A 22,437-nucleotide genomic window follows, 5' to 3' on the forward strand; every position below is an offset into this window, starting at 1 on the left:
GAAGGCAGGGTTTTAGAGAGCTGATGAATTGCTTACATCCTCCATTGCACTATAGCACTGGCCTGGCATATCTGGGGAGGTCTTTCTAGAAAGGCCTGCCAGAGGAGGGCATGCTTATCCTGAATACTAGCCACGGCGTGTGGTCCCCGGCACTCATCTTCCCCCACTATAAGGCTAGATTGTAAGTTTATTCTGTGTCAGAGAAGATTAGGACTCAGAAAGAGGGATGAACCGTGTCCTCTGTTAGGCAAGTTCTTGCAAGGTAAGATGCCTGAGGTGCGTGGGAGATGCTCAGTAGGTAAGGATGCTTGCTCTGCAAACATGAGGATCTGCATTTGAACCCATGCATCTATATTAAAAGCCTGGCATGATGGCACATGCTCATAATAACCCCAGCATTGGAGAAACAGCAGCAGGTGGTCAGCAGGAGCTCACAGTAATATTGGCCAGTCACCTGCTGATTCAGTGAAAGACCCTGTCTCAAAGCAATAAGGCCGAGCGTGTGTGTTATCACCCGTGTGTGTGTGTGTGTGTGTGTGTGTGTGTGTGTGTGTGTGTGTGCCCACTGACCATCTCCTTTATCACCTGCATGTGTGTATGCATGTCTGCATACTCATGTGCACAGCCCACCTCTAACACACACCTTACACACAAGGAAAAGAAACTTGAAGTGTTTACTGGCTTCTAATTAAGTGAACTTACCGTTGTTCTTCCCTACTTTCAGAAAGTGTCATTTCTTAATTAATGCAATAGTACCCACATTCCAAAGTTACTTCAGAAAGGAAAATCATTCATTTGAATAACCTAAGAAGATCGCTATTAGTGTGTCCTATTTTCTTATGGATATGTGTTTAGGTAATGAAATGCATAATAGACACTCATTTTTAATTCTGTTTTCATACACACAAGTAGTCTTCATATTTTATTCTGATTATTTTGATTGCCACTTAGCAAAATAATTAAAGATGAGTTGAATTGATCTAGTGTTTATTTCACCATTTTTCTACTACTAGCAATGCAAGTGCTTTAGATTCATTTCACCCTAGATGATACAGTGTGATTTTTAAATGTATAGTAAAGAGTGTTTCCCACAGGCAAGGCAGATCATGCTGCACACCGTGGCTCTTTCTGAACATTCAGGAACCCGTGATTCACAGTATTACTTTCCAGTTGTTCCTCAGTGTTCCTGTTCAAACAGATGAATCTATTTTCTACATGACTCATTTGTAATAGAAATGTTTAATTGTGAAAATAAAATGCATGACTACGGAATAACTGTGTGACCATTAACAAGGTTCCACTAGCCATGTCGTGGGATGCTTCACTGAAACGTGTTCACCCCTGTTGGTTAGCCGAGGATACAAGAACTGAGAACCAGAAATATCACAATATAGACTTTTAATTTTTTTAATAATTTTATTTTGTACTTACTGAATTCCAACATGAGAAATATCAAAATTATCTCTTAGAAGAAACTCCAATTCTACTGAGTTTGGCTTTTGCCATTAGGACATAGAAAATGTGTAGAAAAATGCCAGATGATGTATTACATTCAGATAGCATAAATGACTGGAGAAAACCAAAGTAAGGGATGGGTAGGATGCAACAGTCTGGACAGCAAATGTCACTGTGCAGGAGAAGAGTCTAGGAATGTGTCTTTGATAGGTGGAGTCCTGGGAAGAGCAGAGCAGACAGCCCAGGGCAGGTCACTACCTTATAGGTCGCTTATTTTCTTCACAGGAAGTTCGGAATGACTTTAGTGGGTACCTTGACAGTTGAGCATGGTGCCATGCGACCCTAGAGCATGGGTGGAGAGTTTGGGACTAGACATTTAGGACATTCAGGGTGATGGTATAGACCTAGGGTGTTACTTTGTAAAAGGAAAGATGCTGGGGTATGGGGGTGCCCAGCACAGGAACAATGCAGAGCAGTGCATGCTTTGGACAATTTGGTGGAGAGCGTAATAGAAGCAAGCAGAAGTCAGGAATCCAGCCTGGCTTAGGGCACTGACAACCGCACCGATGAGAGATGAGGCGGAGCAGGCCCAGGTGTACATGTGTGGGAAGGGGTTGGATATCCCGGGCATGTCACATGTGGAGATGATGTCATGTCACATGTGGACATGGTGTACTCAGAGAGTGGATGGGCATGTGGTACATACAAAAGAGAGAGGACAATGTGCTTCCTGCAGGGGTTTTGTTCTGAGCATTTGGAAAATCCATTTCCAAAGAGGTTTGCAATGGGAGCAGGTGTTTAGGAAGAAGAAAGGGAGGGAGACAGAGGAGAGAGAGTTTGTGTGTTGGGTATGTTCCACATGAGCTGTGCACTGGGTTCCCACATGGCAGTGTCCAGGAGACTCACCAGGACAAAGCAAAGGGCTGGGACGGAGGTATGAACTGAGAACTCTCCTGATAGACAGCGTCACCCGCCTCCCCACCCCCGTCACCATGTGCACACACTGTAATGTATGCAGCCTTAAAAAAAAAAAAACCTCTCTTGCTATTCCACTTCCCCTCCATCTGCCGCTCAGTTTCCCTGATCTCCCTTACACAGAGCTCTGAAATAAAACGGGTCTATATTTGCTACCATTTCTCTCCCTCTGTTCCCTCCTGAACGCCTTCCAAAGAGGCTTCCCCCTCCCACCGCCCCTCCCTGCCCACCCAGGAGGTGATCTTATCGGTGGCACAAGGCGGTTCAATACTGACAATAAGCTGATTATCTCCGTTTGACAATGAAGAAACTGAAGATCAGAGAGGTTAAGGCCACTTGAGTATTCAATAGCTGGATTCAAACCGGAACCTCACTCTTCCATCCCCACCAGCCTCTCTCCACCGCATCCTTGTTCACAGAAAAATAGCGTTTGCAGGGCTTGGGAGACAAATGGCATAATTTACACTGAGCATTTTAAAAAATGCCACAAAATTATGCACATAGAAGATAATATTTTACCTCTGTGTGTTTCTGGGTATAAATTGTTCATGTCTATTTTCTTACGAAATATAAAACTTGGAGAAAGACTGCAAACTTATCATTACTTTTGGATTTTAAAACATAATTTTACATAAATCATTGACTTAAAAGAAAAAGCAAATGTGGATGGCAGAGTAGATGAATGAGGGACTAGAAAGCTGGAGGGAGAGCTGGATCTGTCCTTGACATGCTAAGGAACAGGGGCTATGACAGGTCCTTTTCAGAACAGAGTGACAAAGTATGTTGTCCTATTATCCCTCTCAGTGCTATGGACAGGCAGTCTCCTTCCTGGGCTAAGGAGCTGTGACTTAAAGTCAATCTTGTATTGCTGTGATGATGTCATTATTGTCTTCTATGGTGTGTGTTTCTTGCTATGGAATCAGGAGGATCAACCAGAAGAAAAAGACAAATATTTGCTTTAAAGGGGCTGTGTCTCTATATAGTATATTCACCGCCCTGTGAAATCCTGTTGCCATAGCAGAACCACACCAGAGAAATCAAATGTGATGAAGTGCTTTTTATAGCTCACCACTGCACCGCAGTGAACCCAAAAGACCCTCATGTGTAAATTAACACATTAAAGAATATGATCAAGCTGAGATTTGGATTAAGGTGGTGCTATGGTTAATTTTAATTGTCAACTTGTCACAGTGTAGGGATCTCCTGGAAGAGAGTCTCGTGTAGGGGTTGCCTGGATCTGATTGGCCTATGAAGTCTGTGAGTAATTGCCTTGATTCCATTGATTGACATGGGAAGATCCAGCCTACCGTGGGTGGCATCATTCCCTAGGGTCAGGACCTGGACTTTTTAAGACTGAAGATGGTGAGCGTGTATGCACTCGGTTATCTCTACTCTTGACTGTGGATGTGATGTGGGTAGCTGCTTCAGGTTTCTGCCTTGACTTCTCAGTCACGAGGGACTGCCCAAACTTTTCTCCTTTAAGTTGCTTTTTGTAAGAGTATTTTTCTCTGTTTAGCAACAGACATGAAAGTGGGTCAAGTGTGGTGCTAAGAATTTACATTCTCTGAATGGTAACTTGGCCTAAGTTTGAAGAAACAGAGACTATTATAACTGAGAAAAGAAATGGGCGAGTCTTCAGGCAGGGATGGCTGTTGAACATAGAGTCAAAACAGGAGAAATGAAAACATGGTCCATGAAAGTCTGTAAAGTTACAGACTTTGTTCAGGAGGTACTCAGTGAGGTACTGAGTGCAAAGGCAGCTGTGTGATGGGAGGAGCTAACAGATTAGGAGAACAAGACATAAAACCAGTGGTTGTTGGTTTCAGACTGACAAGGGGTTGTGAAGAGCAAGACAGGTATGGAGAGTGAGGTATACACATGGATGGAGTGCAAGTTACTGTAAAGAGCCTTGACATTAGGACATAAGATGGGAACAGATGCTGCCATGGCTGTGTCTGCAGGTAATACTGACACATTACCCCGAGTGAGAGCAGTAGACATTTTGTGAGTGTTGATGGAAGGGAGAGGAAATAAGCATTTAGTCTCCAGTGCACTCAGGATCATTCGTCATGAATAAGCATTGCAGAATTCTCACCGTGTGCAGGATCAGGGCAGTGTGCTGGTTTGGATATGTCTCTTCAGTCTCACATCTTCTTGCCTTGAGATTCTGATGAGCTATTAGGATTTCCGACCTTCTGTCTGTCTACTGAAATAGTTTGTGTTTGCCAGGCAGATATTGGGTGCTGCATTTTAATTGTACTGATTTGATGTCATGAATAATAATTTTTGGATAAAGGAGGTATCAGTGGGAGCAGTGATGCCCAAGAGAGGCATCTTTCCTATAGGTCCACCATCACACAACACTTGCCATCCTTTGCCCAGCCACACCTGTGCTTTGATGGGGAAAGTAAAGCTGGTGTAGGGCTGTCTGCCTGTAGGATATCAAGGAAGGTACCCCATAGATATAAATGACTAGGGATGTTTTAATGACAGATAAACTGGTTTTGGCAATGCGAGGAGGAAGAAGAAAAGATGGGGGGATGGTTTGGGCTAAGCTCAGGATGGCACACTGAGAAACAGGAAGCAAGGCCAGTGTGGAGAGAGGAAGCAGAGAGGACTGGGATGCTGGGCAAAAATGAAGCCTCTAGGTCCTTTCTAAGAAGAGTGTTAAGGAGTAGGACTTTAGGACCTGGTAGAGCAAGTGGGCGTGGGATCTTACGCCCCACGGTGGTACAGAGAGTCCTTTGGAAAAGAGATGGGGAGTGAAACTGAATCTGAGGACTCATAAAAGAGACTCATGTACACGTGAGTCTGGTTTAGAGATGTGGATACAGGTGGGCCCAAGAAGAAATGACAAAGTAGGCAGGTTCGTTCAACATTAGGAAGGAAGGTAAAATACTTTTTTTTGAGAAACTTCTTGGATTTGATGTAAGTTTGGAAAGACATGCAGAGGGAGTGGTGGCCCACAGCAATACTGTACGTGCTTGGCATATGCCCGAAGAGAGGTTGCCATTCTACTGGGGGTCATCCGTCCCTTAGAATGCTACTTCCTACTAACAGTTTGCATGCACGCAGGTTCATGTGAGCATATACTTAATTTGAACTAGTCTCATTTTTTCCATAGCAGCCTTTTTATCACACTGACATGTACGTATTATACATATACATATTGTAAACACAGGCATGCACATGTTCCTGTATGCTTATATGTTTATAGATAATTTTTAGCCAAAATACCTCCTGGCATTATCTCAAGGACACAGGCTTGAAGTGATTTTTTTTTTATGCTTATCTCTATTTTCTAATATGAACCAGAATTTTTTTTCCTTCCAAAAGGACCAAGAAACAATTAAAGATTCGAGCAGAAATTTATCCGCTGTTATTGATTTTGTTTTCGCCAGGAACTATGATGCCAACAATACACAGTGTCTTTATAAACCTGACTGGCAGCGCTTCCCTGATGGTATTGTCTATGTCAGAGAAAGCAAAGAGGCATATGATCCCAGAGAGCCTCAGCTGTGAGGAAAACAAAATACAGATCAATATATATTGTCCCCATTTATATTTCCTAACTGACTCTTTATTTCCCAGCTACCAAAAGGCTACCAGCTTTGGGAATTAAATTAAAAAACTATAAAGCTGTAAATGAAAGGGAGTCTTAGAAGTCCTGAGGAGAGTGAAGTAGAAATGGGCAGGTCAAGAACTGAGGGAGCCTGCGTAACTGTATCTTCAAATTCAAGGCAGAGTGTGGCCAACTTCCCCAACGCCGAGACTGGAGGCTCATGCAGATCATTTTCAGCCAAGTGTTTGCATCTGGCATTATTAGATTGGAAAAGCAATTGGATTTCCTGTCGTAAGACGGTTGAGAGAAAATCTGAGTAGCCAAAAGGGACCCTCAGCACACTGCAAAATGAAGCTGAGCAGTTTTGTGGAGGTTGAACATATTTATTTCTCTAACCTGTGATGATCCTTGGGTCTGGCACTGAGAATCTTCTGGCATCCATCCGTGTGGTTTTCAATGACCTCTGCAACCTCCAGTGGCATCCTAAACCTCAGAATGGTTCCATTTCCCACCTGCTGTTGTGCAATTGTTTTGTTTACCAGCATCTCTCAGATGGATATGATGCTGAGTGCTTTCATAGAAGATGCTATAAAGCCAGACATGGCAGGCCTTCTGTGTGAAGCTGATAGCAGCACAGGTAGACCCATGGTGCCTACAGGAGCACTGGGAACGGCGTCTGTGCGTTTCTACTCAGAGCAGGAAACCGCGCCTTTCCCCAGGTGCACTGGGAAGGCTCTCTGCACTGGTTCAGAGATGCCTGTCTTTGCCAACTCAGAATAAGCCCGGTTGTCATTGTGGAGTCATCTGCCCTGGCAGTGGGGAGAAGCTGCTCACAGGGCTTGTGACTTAGCTCGTGATGTGTGAGTTTTCATGCACGTTTGTTTGTTTGTGATGTGCGGAACCTCTGTGGAGCTTAGGAGTGGCAGGGTTCATTAACGATCTCCTCGGGTCATTGTGGACGCCTGTAGACAAGGACTGGGAATGGGGCCACGTCCTCATCCTCATCGCAAGCAGGTGTGTGTTCTCTCTGCATCTCTCCCTTTCCTTGTTGGTTTATTTTTTAATTGCCCGCAGGGAAAAGTGCAGCTAGAACAGTAGGTCTCCCTCCCCTAGTCCATGTTGTTCCAAATTGTTCAGGTTATCCTCGTCAGCAGAATGGTGACTTTTGGGTTCAGAGGGAGAGAGATAAGGCAAGCCTCAAAGCAAGCAAATGACATGCAGGGTGGCCTGCCTACAGTCAAAAGAACGATGCCATTTTTCTATCTCCTTCTGTCAGGATTACTAAAGGAGGCGGAGTGGCCCAGATGTGGGAGAACTCAGAATACAAGGAGGTGATTTTTCCTATCTTTTCCAATAACAGAACAATTTTTAAAAAGACTTATTTTACTTTTGATTATGTCTATGTACACGTTTATGGGAGTATAGTCTCTCAAGGAGGCCGGAAAAGGACCCTGGATTCCCCGGAGCTGTCGTTCTATGCAGTTGTGAGTTGCCTGGCATGGGTGCTGGGAATTAAACATGTGTCCTCCACAAGAGCAGTGTGTACTCTTAACTGCTGAGACAGCTCTCCAGCCCTCACTGGAGGCATTGTGAACCATTTCGGGCACTCACAGCAGGAACTGGGAAAGCAAGCGTCTTAGTTGCTTTCCTATTGCTGTGATAAAACATCATGACCAAGGCAACTTATAAAAGAAAATATTTAATTTGGGTCTTATAGTCCCAGAGGGTTAGAGTCTGTGACCATCATGGCAGGGAACATGGTGGCAGGCAGGCAGGCAGGCAGGCAGGCAGGCAGGCAGGCAGGCAGGCAGACAGGCATGGCCCCGAGCAGTAGCTGAGCAATCACATCTCAATCCACATTTAGCAAGGTGAGCTGTCTGACTTGAAACGGCTTGATGTCGACTCCCAACCACACACCTCCTAATCCTAATCCTTCCCCAACAGTTCCACCAACTGTGGAGCAAGCATCCAAATACAAGAGCCTATGGGGGCCCTTCCCATTTGAACCAGCACACCAAGATGCTTCATTGACTCTGATGTCTCTGAGTTCAGACAATCTCCAGGATTCTCTGTGACCAGCTAGGTAGGGTAACATACATCTCAGATGAGATGCATTCTACTGGGACACTGATGCACTGTGTTCCTCTCCTCTCTGCCCCTGTGAAACAGAAGAGACAACTGTCTCTGTAGTCAACATATGCAAGTGTATACCATTCAGTCAGACAGCCAAGCTCTCTAGGCCTGGCATTTAGGTGTGTGCCTTCATTACTCTTTGCTGACGGGGAAAGAGGAACTAGAAGACACAGTAAGTCTGGAGCATAGATCTGCTTCTTTTTTGTGCCCTGGAACTGACCTGTGTATTGGTTAAGTGCTTCCACTTCGCATGCTTTGCTTGGTAAAATTCCTGGATGAAGGACAGTCATTTGAACAAATCTACCTTGCCTTGGTGTGTCCTCCAATGATCTTGAGCATCAAGGAGTCAAAGTTGAAAGGTGTTCTTGTTTTTCACCAAGGACTATCTTCATTAGCCCTCCTCCTGCGACACCATGGAGTCCCCTTTTGCCCTACAGCACATGAAGCAAGCCACGCTGTGGATGCTTTGTCACTTTTCCGTACTAGGCCCCATGCTGAGGTCCTGTGGACTCTACAGTCTTGTTGCTGGTGTTTGAAGTTTGGTTTCTGCATCAGACTGGGTGACCTGGAGCAAATTATTTTATTTTTCTAAATCTTCAGTGGTTTCCTTCAGAATCTGGGGCAAATCAATAGCTATATTATGGAGCCAACACAAGTATCCAACAAGAGAGGAATGGGAAAGAGAAATGTGGTACATACACAGCAGGTCATTACAGCTGTAAGGAAGAACACAGCCACGTGGTTTTCAGGGGAGGGCATACAACCAGAGATAATCTTATTAAATGGACTAAGTCAGTTTCAGAAAGACAAATACCATCTGTTTTCTTCACCCGTGGGTCCTAGAGTTTATGTAGATACATCAAACCAATATGAATAAATGACCTAAAAAATAGAATTAAAGCTATCTTTGGGAACAAATAGGACTAAGGGGAAAGAAGAATAGTAAGATGAGGAAGGCATGGCGTATAAGTATAGCTATGTTTCCAGTACAGTATGCAGATGCAGAAAAACTTACAACAAATAATCTAGGTCAATGGCTCAGCCGGTATCAGTGTTTGCTGCCAAACCTGATGAGTTGAGTGGCACCCCCTGGGATCCACATGCTAAAAGCACGGACAGAACCAACTCCTGCATTTGTCATCAAATCTACACATGCATGTTCCGACGTGCACACTCAGAATAAATAAAATGTAATATTTTAAGTAACATGAAAAGATAAATAAAAGTTGACGTCGGATCTAAAAGGCAAAAACAGAGAATGGAATGACTAGGAGGACTTTCCATCCCCCTCAGCTTGAGGTCAAGTAGAAGTGAAGTGTGTAAAGCCACTGGTGGTGTGTTCCCTGCAGCCTTCTTCAGAGAATTGTCATGACACTTCATTCCGCCGAGGGCTCAGGGAGCATGCGCCTGCTGGTCTCTCTTCTCAGCTGTACCTTGCCTTGGATACCACTCTTGAAATGATCGAACCATGTGCTACAAGGCATATTGCAGAGAAATATGGTGCTCAGAATCTCAGGGCTTATATATTTTATCTCACTGGCAAAGGACTCTCAAAGGTTTGGAGCTTAAATTAGAGCTCGCGATTACACCGAGCGGGGAGAAAGCCACCATATGCCTCTCCATCTTGTGTGTGGTGTGACTGGATTTGAGGGGGAACGACAACACCGGGGCTGTAGCCAACACTTGGAGGCCAGCAGGCTAAATTCAGAATGGGTGTCGTCCCAGCCTCTTTCTGGTTCTGTCTGCCTGTGCCTTTGACCTTGACAGCCAAGGTCTATGGGGCTCCTCTTTGCATCCTGCCATTAATCACTCCAGAAGCATCATCAACACAGACAGCAGGGTTGAGTAGAATAATGTGTCTATGTTTTCTCATTTAACTCAAACTTCAGTTAGACCTGCGTCACCTCCATTGGTGAACTTGGCTACTGGCTGGGCACATCTTCAACGAAGCACTTCCCCCCCCTCCACCGGAAATTCTATATATTGGCTTGTCGTGTGATCGTCTCATTTCTAAGGGGCCTGATGATGATGGCAACCCACAGCTTCTCAAAGAGGAGAGATTATTGCCGGAGGAGGGGCAAGGGATGGCATTCATGCCCACTGGAAAATGAGGCCACGTTTTGACTTCGTGCTTTGAGGGTTGAAGGATGGCAGATAACATGTGTGACAGGAAGTGTTGCTTATCATGGCAGACGATGTTCCCTGTGCTCTGCTTTACAATTGCATATATTAAAAAAGTTATATATGCTTTGTAACACGTACTTTATTGGGTAGGGAAAAAGTTGATGTAAGTGGGAAGCACACAGTTGCCAGAGGTGAGAGAATAGGAACAAGAATTAGGCACAGAGTTTGAGAACACAACTTCTCAAACCTCTTAGGTTGACCTAGAGGTTTTAAGTATGTTTTAAATTTATTGCTGGGCATTTTGACTTGTAGCTGTAATACCAGTACTCAGGAGGCTGAGGCAGGGGGTTGCTGCAAATGACAGGCGCCCCTGTGCTACAGAGTCAGACTATTTCAAGACAAAACAAAAACAAACAAACAAACAAACAAAAAAACTCAAGCAGACAGGCAAGCAAGAGACTCTGGAGATTGCTCAAGAAATGAAGGGCCTTTTCAGTAGTTAATTATACCAATCCAAGAGCACAGGAGATCTTTCCATCTTCCAGTATCTTCATCACTTTCTCTTTTCAGAGACCTGAGGTTCTTGTCATACAACTCTTTCACTTGCTTGGTTAGAGTTACATCAAGATACTTTATACTATTTGTGGCTAGTATGAAGGGTTTGTTTCCCTAATTTCTTTTGCAACCAATTTGTTGTTTGTGTACAGGAGGGCTACTGATTTTTAAAAATTAAATTTGTATCTAGCTACTCTGGATTTTATCAGCTGTATTTATCAGCTGCAGGAGTTCTCTGGTAGAATTTTGGGGATCACTTAGAGATACTATCATGTCATCTTGTCCCCTAGTAAGTTGAGTGGGTGCTGGACTCTGTTGCCTGCTTTTGATAACTTTGCCCTAATGGGGCTGCCTTGCCTGGACTTAGTGCATAAGGGTGAACTCAGTCCTGCTGCAACTTGATGTACTGGGGTGTGTTGCTGGGGGATCCCCTTTTCTGAGCACAAGGGGAGGGGGATAGTAAAAAGGGGTGGGGCGGGGACCAGGAGGAGAGGAGGGGCTATAATCATGATATAAAGTGAATATATAAATTAAAATAAATTAAAAACAAAACAAACAGAAAGAAATGAAATGCTTGTCTTGCAAATGCAAGGGCTGGAATTTGGACTTTAGTGTCCAATGAAGACTTGGTGGTCTTGGCAGCCCTTTGAGATGACTATTTGGGCCCCACTGGCTATCTGACTGGACAGCTGGGACTAAGTTCTGGGCTCAGTGAGAGATACCGTCTCAGTTTTTAAAAAGTGTAGAAGGATGAAAGAAGACACCAGACCCCAACCTCTGCCCTCCACATGCACAGGCATGCAGTGCATGAGCACATACACTTGTGAGCACACCTACACACTGCACACTTGTGTATACTACCTAGACATATACATGCCAAACCACTTTGATTTATTTAGCAAGCTTTAATTTCACATCAGAGAGTTGCTGTGTGACTTTTAAAGATTCTTATGCAAATTCATGGCCAATCTATACCTGGGAGGCAGGTGTCATGACCCTTGGTTTTAAGAATTTTCCACTAGACCCTTTAACAGAAACCTCTTGTCCTAGAAAAGGGGAACCTGGCTTTTGCAAGTTAGATCCTAAAGAGTTAGTTTCAGACTTGGAATTCTACACATGCCTGAGTGGCATGGGGGTGCACTGAGGATAGCAAGGAAGGAGCCACAGACTATGCCATCTTAGTTACTTCAAGATGTGTTTGTGAGAAGATTGGCTGGCTGGTTGAGTCTCCTCTCCCCTTTTCTCTTCTCTCTCTTGTATCAGTCACTGCTAATTCGTTGTCCTACCCCACTCCACTCCATATACACACTGAAATAGACTTGATACTTTGAGTGGTATTTAACTGAGATTTTCCCAGTGCACACCTCAGCACGACTCTTTGATGCTGTGGAAAGTAACGCGCCATATAACTGTAGATGGAATGTTTTAACATGTTGGGTCAAGTTGTGTTGGTAGCTAAAGGATGGGTGCAGGTGAGTATGGATCGACTGATGTGCGGCAACATTCATATTTGCTTCTCATATTTTTTCAATTATTTCTCTTTCTCTTCCCTCCCTACTGGTCTGTTCTTCTCTCCAGTGCTGCATCTCTTTTTCTCTTATTGGCACCCTTTCTTTCTCTGTCATATACCCACGCATGCTCACTGTGTTCCCTCATCGTTAACTGAGATCCTTATTGAGTGTGATTACTCAGCACTTTCCTATACTAGAGGAAGTTCTCTGGTACTTGGATCTTAGAGACCAGGTGGGCAAGACCTACAGGCATTTCTTGACTCTTCCATGTAATTCTGGGTTCCTCTTGGTACTTGCTCTAGAGTCTGTGGGTCACATGGTCATCTTTAGCTGGGAAAGAAGAAGGTACTGATTCCAAAATGGCAGAATGGCCAAATAAGATTGTGTATTTGGATGTGATTAGGAGGCCGTGCTGTGTTGAAGATTTTCAACAAACATTGTTTATTATTATAAACACAAAGCTTCTTCCTTGAGTCTCTTCTCAGAAGATATAAGACTTCATCTAATATTTTATGAGAGGGCAAGTGGTCTTTAAATGATGTATTCTTCTTACATGCAATTAAAAGCTTCAACCCCATGCACTAGAATCAATAGTGAGAAAAGCTTCCATTCATCTGGTATCTATGAGATATTTGGGGATATGAGTCTTTGTTCCACAAAGAAATGTGTGATGGATGTAGTTTATCTTGCCTTGCCTTGAGTTGTACTTCTCTTTCTTTGGGAGATTCAGTGATCTCAGTGCTAATAAATCATGCCGGTGAAGAACTGTGCCCACACCCCCCCCCACTCATCTATATCTGGTGAGGCTTCGGTGAGTCTCCCAAGAGACTGAAGATTTGCTTAGTGTTGTCACTAATAAGATTGCAGAGAGACAGGCAGATGTCTCGGTTCTTAGAATAATAAATTTTGACCCAGCTTAATGTTCATAATCTAAAAACAAAGCAAAACAATAACAAAAACAAAGAAACAAACAAAAACCCTTTGTTTAGAAGAGTAAAAAAAAATGGCCTATGGGAAAAGGGATGACGTTAGATTAGGATGGTGGATAGTCATACCCATTGTCTGGATGAGATCCAGAGTCTCCTAACTATGGCAGCCTTCGTTTCACCCTTTCCCAGTCAAGGATAGAAACCGAGGCTGCCTCAAAACATAGACAAACCCAAAACAAGGTAGGTCAAATCTTGGCACATGATGGGTGGTCAGGAAATGCTAAATATATTTATTGTGTTTATCCATCACTTGTGCACACACTCTCTTAACTCTGCCCATTCCTTGGAGTTCTTAGAGACTTTGCTTTCTTCCCCTTACTGGATGTGGTAATAAAAGATGTGCCGTCCCTATCAAAGCTCTATCTCCCTTGAATCTGCAGATCTCTTTTTCTGCCTGTTTCTCCATAAAAAACTTTTTTGCTTGCTTTAAAAAGTATGTATGTATGTATGTATGCATGCATGCATGTATGTATGTATGTATATATGATGTATGTATGGGTAGATGCACTAATATTCTCACAGTTTAGAAGAATTTGTTTTTTCCATCTACTATGTAGTTGTAGATGGTTGAACTCAAGTCTTCAGGCTTGGTGGCCGAGGCTGTGGAGTCATGTTGTGGGCCTAATTATTTTCCAGTGATATATTCATTACAGAAAGTGCTGGGATTCACATGACATATTTATTCCTGTGAGTGTGTCCTGTGACCATGTTCATTCCTTTATGCTCTCCTTGTTCTTGTTAGTGCTTCTCCTTCTCCGAGTGGTTCTCTTCCCTTCTGCTCTATGTGATGTGTATGCATCTGCATATGTAAAATCTGGAGTATACATATGAGAGAAAAATCATGTTATTTTATCTATGACTTGCTTATCTCACTTAGCAAAATGTTCTATCAATATCCATTTTTTGGAAGTGATCTGAATGTATTCTTATTTATGAGTGAACAAAGTCCCATTGTGTGTATCTCCCATGGCTTCTTTACCTGTTTGTCTCTTAATGTGGGTCTAGGCTCACTCTCTCCCTTGGCTACTGTGAATAATGCTGTGGTAAAAATGGGTATACAAGCATCTCTATGGTGTTTTGACTCAGTCTGCCTCATAGTAGATCACATGGTATTTCTCATTTTAGATTTTGCGGCCCCTCGATACTGATTTCCATAATGTGTGGATTCATTCATGTTCCCACACCAGAGAGTTTTCATTTTTTCCTCCACCTTCCTGAGTATTTGTTGCTGACATTTTTAAGTACTTAAATGGAATTTATTTGCACATGTGTGCGTATGCGTGTGTGTGTGTGTGTGTCTGTGTGTGTGTGTGTGTGTGTATACACCTCACATGTGGAGGTCAGAGAACAACTTGTGTTGTGGGTCTCAGGATTCAAACTCCGGTCAGGATCCTTGGTGGCAGTCATGTCTACCCGTCGAGCCATCTCATCAGGCCTCTTGATGTAGCTATTGTCATCAGGGTGAGATGGATTCTCAGTGATGCTTGAGTTTGCATTTCCATGAATGTGCTTCACATTTATTTGCCCTTTGTACTTCATCTTTTGCGCACCATCAGTGCTCTTATCTCCTTGCCCATCTTCCTGGTGAAGGACGTTGCTATCTGAGGTTCTGAACTCTTTTGCTTTCTTGTGGATGACGGAATGCACTCACCAGAAGGCTAAGTCTGGAGGCTCATTCCTCTGTAGCAACTGACTAGCAGACACCTCCACCTTGAGTTCTATGTATCCTGTGTGGAGGTCAACATCTCTTGTGATTGAAAACCATCATTTCCCTCATCTTTTCAGTTGGTAGCCTTCAGGTACCCAATGTAGAACCCTGCCTTAGCCTTCCTGCCTCATGCCTGACCTGAGTGCTGAAGAATCACAGAAACTAGTATGTTCCTCATTCTTCACAATGAAGTCTCCTCTTACCTAGGCTCTGGTGGCCACCTTATGCTGCACATTTCTTCTCTTTTTCACTTCAAATCTCTTCAGTGAAAGTAAACACTAGGTAATGTCTTGTCTTTCCTTATTTATTATCATGAGGATTATGACCAAGCCTGGGGAAACAGCTTACTCCCTTGCTGAGCCCTTGAAACAACCCTTAATCTCCCATTAACAAGGGTCCATTGCGCGCACACACACACACACACACACACACACTACAACCTACCACTCACTTATGATTTCCTAATGCTGTCACCTTCTCTGTCCCACTCCTGCCTACTATCTCTGTTTGGCAATTGCTCCCTCCGTTCTGTCTCTTGGCCCAGATACAACTTTCCTCCAAGTTTTCTTCCCATGACTGTCACTAGCTCTGGGGGCTCCCTTTCAGGGTTTGTGTGTCTTCTTTGGCCACATATTGTATTTGTGCTTGTGCATAGATAGCCCTAGGCCTGCCAGCTGCAATTTGAAGCATCCTTGTATAAAGCATGCATTTCCAACCCTAGTGTGTTCGCGCCGCACACTAAGGATAATGACTATGGTTGTTCACATTTCTGTGCCCACTGTTTAATATGGAATGCATTCTTCTGCTATTTCTAGTTTCATTCTGTTACTGTGACAAATATCATGAGCATAAAGAAAAATAAAATAAAAGAAGAAAAGGTTTAGCCCAGCTTACAGGTCACAATCTACCATTGAGAGAAGCCAGGACAGGAACTCATCTGTGAACTGGAAGCCAGACCCATTTGCTATTGACACAGCATTACCTCTGGCCACTGGATTCAGCTGAAACCATAAGGGATGATGCTTAGGCAGCTTTTTTACACAGCCAGAACATAGGGGTGGTGCTGCCCACGGGGGGGGGGGTGCCTTCCCCCATCAAGTAATAATCAAATAACCCCACACAGGCACCACATCTATGTAATTCCTCTCCTGATACTTTTCCTCTCAGATGACTCTAGGCTGTGTCAAGTTGACAACTAAAGCTAACCAAGTCAGTGGATATGTAAAAGCCAACAGGTATGGTTCTTGATATTTTAAGGACTACTGAAGGAGTGAAGACATGAATATAAATATTTTTCTAACTTATAATAATAGTCTGAATAATTAACCCATTTAGTAATCAGATCTAATCTATTCTCTGAAGATTTAAGTTCTGAGCACTTAAAAGTTTTCCTTTTTAGAAAGTCCACACAAATATAAGACAGTTTCTTCTCGCCACTAAATCTCTCAGATGTACAGTCAGAGAGAAACAATTTTGAAATGCACTAAAGTGAGATGCTCTGGAGTGATGGATTGCCTGGGAGAGGTATTAATCGTACAGCACACTTTTCTTCTGGAAGCACAGCCGTACTGTGGAGCCGTGGAGCCGTATCCCCAGGGTAGAGTTTGCTTGACTTGGCAGTGCCGTCTATTGGCATCTTGCATCCCAGACCGATCCCTTGCAGCATCCCTCTCTTCATTTGGACTTGCTTCCTTGTCTTCTACCATTTCCAACATTAGTTTCCTGAAAGTCAACAGAACGCACGTGCTTTTTCTATTTTGTGGACTTGGAGCTTCTTTATGCCTCCAGGTGATTCTCATGAGTTTGTGGAACGGATTCTAAGCTTTCTGAGCTCAGAGAGTGGGCAGGCAGAAGAGGGGAATGCTGATGTGCTTGTGTGTGTGTGTGTGTGTGTGTGTGTATTCTTGTGCATGGAAGTGCTCAAACACAAGTGTGTGCGTGTACATAAAGGCTGGAGGACAACTTCAAGTGTTGCTCCTCAGGCACTATACACCTTATTTACTTATTATTTTTGAGACAGGGCTTGGTACTGGCTTGAATATTACCAAGCGCTCTGTGCCTGCCAGATAGTAAGCCCCAGAGATCCACCTGTCTCTGCCTCCGCAGCTCTGGAATTACATGTGCACATGCTTACCTTTTTGTCAGAGTAATGGGGATTGAACTCAGGTCATTGTGTTCATGTGCTGCGCACTGACTGAGCATCTCCACAGCCTCCTGGTGTGCTTTCTTTTTAAGTGGGAGACACAGAGGTCTGCTTACACACCTTCACATGGATGGAAGCTCTTCTGATCGGGAAATGGGATCCTGGTAGATCTGCAGATGAAAATCATGAGTTTGGGAAGTCAAGCCAAGCTTAGGATCAAAGTAGATGACTAATATTGAAAACAGCTTTGCATTGAGACTCAAATAGTAAGCCCTAGAAATGATTGCGTTGCATAAAATGATTCCTGAGAGCCACTGCCATTCATCTTAAGTTCTGAGCCTGGGGCTGTGTATGCATTCTGTCAGGTAGACTTCAGTGACCCCCCTACTCTTTTCAGCTAGGAAGATAGAAGCTCAAAAGAGTCAATTGAAGGGCTGGCTCAGTGGGTAGGGACTCAAATTCAAATCCTAACTGCCACATAAAATTGCCAAGCACGGCTGTGCCTGTCTATAAATTCTGCATTGGGGTGGGGTCAGGTCAAGTGGAGTGGAGTGTCAGCAATAGGTAGATCACAACATTTAACACCAGCCTTGATAAGAAGTTAGCTTCTGGTTCTAAGAGAGACCCTGTCTCAAAGCAATGAAGTAGAGAAAAAGGGAGGAAGAACTTCTTTGTTTTCAGCATATCTGAGCATAGGCACTTGCACCCACACATTTACATGTGCCCGTCACACATATACATATAAGTGAACACACAGGGTAATTGATCAACTTAAAGGTACCCATGTAAACAGGTGCACACATGCTCTGGAAGAGCCGATTGAGCCTCTTCCAAGTCTGCAGCTATGTTATTTTGAGCAAATAATGTAGTGAAGTCTCGGGTCCAGCATATCTAAAATCAGAAATGTAACACTTATCTTCCTTGTTTCTGCAGCTGATCCAAATAGTGTCGGTGAAGCATTTAGCACATTGCATGGGACGGGGTCCACAGTACATTCAGACTATTGTTAACAACAGCCCCTTAACTTCTTGTTTTAAAAGGATTCAATTTGAATGCATGGCTGTGACTTTAAGAATGGACTCTGTCCTCTGGTCAGAGTCATTTCCTAACGAGGTCCTTGACTGGAAATAGAGAAATAACATCCAATTCCAACAGTATCTACATTATTATTTTCTTTTTTTTCCCCCTGGTGCTGTCAGTTTGTTATTTGTGCTGTTTCTTAGAATAATGGAATTTATTCAGGCAATTTATTCTTAATACAAGTGTTACAAATGGCACTGTGTAATGCTTATATATCATGCTAATAACGTCTGGTTCATCTTTATCCCCCACCCCCTTTATCTTTACAAATGGAGACATTGGCTTCCTACTCTCTCCCATGCTTTATTGCATTTTCTGTGTTCAGGCCCTCTTTGCTCATTGCCTCTCTGCGTACCTAAAGCTGAAATGCGTTTAACAGCCTCCCACATAAATGCAGAGGCACCTCCCATGTGCCTTCTTTGACACTGAGTGTATCAGAGTGAAGAAAAAGTGACGAGAGCCGTATAATCAGTCTTCCTGGCTATAGCTTCGACCCATCAGTTATCAATATGTGCCTAGCTTATGCTTCGTAGACAGGCACAAAGCTTTAGATTGGGAACCTCAACTAGGCGAGTGTGTTTTAAGGGCATAGGTCCTGTACATGGCTCTGCCCCTTCAACTCTGATTTCCGGGTGACCTTCATTTATGCTTTTGGGTCCCGAAGCAGCCTTTGGTGGCTCAACAAGCTACAATTTCTAGACCCTGCTTTTCCTCTCAACTTGGGGGCCAGTGTTTTTGTCCCGCTCCTCTATATCCCCATCCGTCAGCGCGAATGCCTTCTGAACACTTTCTTCCTTGCCCTATCTGTGCTATTCTTTCCACATGTGGGTCCTATGTTGTTACACTGGAGTCCTATAAGCCAACCCTGGATTCCTCTGTTACCCTCCCCACCCCAGTTCCAATTACCTAATATACTCACTATGGTCTATTCTCTGCAAAGATAGGAGCCCATAGTTTATGTATAGGAAAGTGGACTTGATCTGTCTCTGTCAGGATGATTTGTGGGAAGGCAAGGGTTAAGGGGAGGGGGCAAGGGATTGGAAAATGTGCAGCAAGATGAAAAATACTAATTTTGGTGGGTTAAAGAACGGAAAGCACTGACAGGGCTTGGGAAGATAGATTCTGGGAAGAAGGCGCTGCTGGCTCCATGCTCTGTCTACTCCTTCATCAAAGAAACCCACACAGGGAGAGTCTTTTTAGGAGTTGAAATAGAGAAAGATGTGTTTGTGATGAGCTGTTTGGGGACTCTAAGACCTTGGACATATCACTTGTGTGACCTTGAGCGTGTTAGTTCACAGCAGAGGGGTTAATTCATTTTCTGAAGAGGAGAGATTTGGGTCAGATCGTTTCCAGCACTCTCTGCTCTCACAGAGAATGTTATGGTGAGGTAACCAAACGAAATATGTAACAGTTCAGAGCTGGCGGAGGCAGCGACCAAGACAGCTTGCAGCTGGCTGAAATTACATTCAGAACGGCAGTATATGCTTGCTGAAATATAGAATAATAATGACTCTAGTATTAATATAGTCTGGCTTAAGCATAATACTCATATAAACATAAGTATATTGAGAGAAAATGATGTTGATAGAACAGGCCATCAAGATGAACTTCAGAAAAGAGAAACTCCACCTTATCTAAATAGTTTTTCCCCTCTCTCCATTGTCATCTTCATTTCACATTATCATTATGTTTCTGGCCTGGTAGATGAATTTCAAACTGTTTCTGATTGGGGACTTTTTTCTCCCTCCTTGCTTTTCTTTCATCTACAAAGAGCAAATAGGTCACGTGTTTTCTTCTTTTCTGTGGGAAAAAAAAATAAACAGCCAAAAATGTTTCTTGGCTCAATTCCATTTTCTTATTGAAAAAGTATTTAATAGAAATGAAAAATATTCATTTATTTTTTTTGAACAAAGTCTTATCGCCCATCTCTTTCTTGGGAGTAAATACTCCTTAAAACAAGCTAAATGCACATCCTTAATAATTTAAAGGCAGGGCCAGCCATGTGTAAAATAGGTGTGTGTTCACATAATTGACTACAGTATTTCGCTACATGGCTAAACGCATGGTTTCCTCTAATAGAAGGCCATTGTGCCCAACATCACATTTTCTAGTTCATAAAAGTCAAATGAGCTGTGACCACCGTCTCCCAAACTTAATGGAAAGTTCATTTGGTGACTTCTGAGTTTTAAATGGTGTCTTTCTGGGATGAATCAATAGATCTGAAACACATTACTGGATCATATCGCCAAAAGGTCTAAACCTGACAGGCAACAATGGAGGGGAGGGGTCTAAGGCAGATTGATTGTTCTTCTTGCACTTTGCACCAAAAAAATCTCCTTAATAATATAATGAATTTGAATTAACCAAATAATACTCACCTGGTGGAGCTCATTTGAGTTGTCTATCTGGTTACTTTGTATTGCAAACTTTTGGTGGAAGGATGGAGGGTGAGTTTCATCTGTGGGAAATAAAAAGGAAGTGATACCATACATGTGTCAATAGAGACTCTTGTGGGTGGGTGGGAGGGAGGGACGACTCATAGTGTCAAGGTCTTTCTGATGCAACTGATTACCTAACACTCTGCCAACATTCTCAGCCATAGCTACCTCTGAGAAGGTTGCCAGGGATAGAGGAAACCATATAAGTCATGTCCTGGACTGTGCAAACACTCTGGTGCCCAGCCATAAACTAAACCTGGGACTCTCCCTGACAGCCAGCCCATGACCTTGGACAGAAGCACAGCCCAGTGGAAAGAACCAGAGATGGCACCATTAGAACATAAAAGGGATGATATCAAAGGCCCTGGCAGTGACGTAAGCAAATAAACACCTGGACAGGGCACCAAGTCATCTCTGTTAATTCAGAAAATACCTTGATTCCAAAAGGAAGTGAGAGAGCATGAGGCTACAGCCCTCTCTCAACTCTACATTAGATACCTCAAAGAAGGCGTTTGTCAGTCTCTGAAAGACAGCAGTTACCTGACATGCATGCGCACGCACCTGTGCCTGTGTGTGGGGAGTCAAACGACATGGGTGATTCCACCCGCTCTTCATAGCTCGTGAATCATCAGTTTTGCTGTAACAGGACATATGGCTCCTGAAATCACTGCACTGTGTAAAATCACACAATAAAAGCCACAGGGCTTACAGGGGAAATGGGATTAGAAACACCATGCTCAAAAGCCCCCATCAGCTACACATTCAGCCGGGATGGGGATGCTCTGAAAACCAGAGCAAGTGGACATATTAAACGACTGAGAAGCAGGTAGCTATTACAATAAGGACAGTGGTTCACCTTGAAGGAAGAAGAGCAGAGTTTTGATGGAGGAAGTGGAGAGCAACGGATGATGGCTGATGGGAGGGGGGAACGGTTCTCTGAAGCCAGATGTAAGTTCTAACTGTGCATCTGGATATGTGTCTCCCATGGCATGTGGTGGGAGCTGAGTTAGGGCTGAGGTGTGAGCTGTTTGTGTGTGTGTGTGTGTGTGTGTGTGTGTGTGTGTGTGTGTGTGTGTGTGTGTGTGTCTGTCTGTCTGTCTGTCTGTCTGTCTGCCTGTCTGCCTGTCTCTGTATGTGTGTCTGTATCTGTCTGCCTCTGTGTGTGTGTGTGTGGTGTGTGTCTGTGTCTGTCTGCCTGTCTCTGTGTGTGTGTGTGTGTATCTGTCTGCCTCTGTGTGTGTGTGTGTGTGTGTGTGTCTGGTGTATATGTGTGTGTGTGTGGTGTGTGTGTCTGTGTCTGTCTGTGTGTGTGTGTGTGTGTGTGTCCTATAACTCTCATCCAGAGTGGGTGGAATTTCCTGCATTACAACCTAGTGTGTTTGGCAGACAAAATCAAGCATGAGCAGCTGTGAGGCCCTACCTTACACACACATGAGGTCAGCTTCTGGGAACATATCTGCCTTTTAAGAAGAAGTGCTGTGGGATCTAGGGAGACGGTATAGTCAGTAATGAGGACCTGAGTTTAATACTTAGCATCTATGTAACAAAGTCAGCCATGAGATGGGCAAAGCCACATGCCACTGGGCTGTACCATGAGTTTGATTCTCAGTGGTGAATCCCATATGGTGAAGGTGAGAGCTCACTCTTGCAAGTTGTCCTTTGACCATCACACATGAGTCATGCCATGGGTACCCCAACGCAGAGTGATATGAATAAACAATTAAATGTAACTTTAAAAGCTTGTGAAGTTGGGTAGCTTTGGTA

At 43.6% G+C, this 22,437-nt stretch overlaps 1 protein-coding gene and 1 long non-coding RNA gene across 25 annotated transcripts in view; one reads left to right on the forward strand and one right to left on the reverse strand.

The window, feature by feature from the left end:
- Nucleotides 1-22,437, forward strand: part of RBFOX1 (RNA binding fox-1 homolog 1) — a 2,117,065-nt gene that overhangs the window by 731,794 nt on the left and 1,362,834 nt on the right. The gene's annotated exons all lie outside the window — the stretch shown is intronic.
- On the reverse strand, nucleotides 13,635-20,722 carry LOC311586794. 2 transcript variants are annotated; one of them, XR_014775660.1, is made up of 4 exons: nucleotides 20,614-20,722; nucleotides 19,865-20,035; nucleotides 17,147-17,325; nucleotides 13,635-14,118 (listed from the first exon to the last, which is right to left on the reverse strand). It is a non-coding gene; the product is annotated as an uncharacterized lncRNA (long non-coding RNA). The 2 variants fall into 2 exon arrangements; XR_014775661.1 differs by lacking the exon at nucleotides 13,635-14,118 and having other exon boundaries at nucleotides 17,067-17,325.

Source organism: Acomys minous (assembly GCF_964271855.1).
Source record: "Acomys minous genome assembly, chromosome: 16".
In the NCBI taxonomy this organism is placed as follows: Eukaryota; Metazoa; Chordata; class Mammalia; order Rodentia; family Muridae; genus Acomys; species Acomys minous.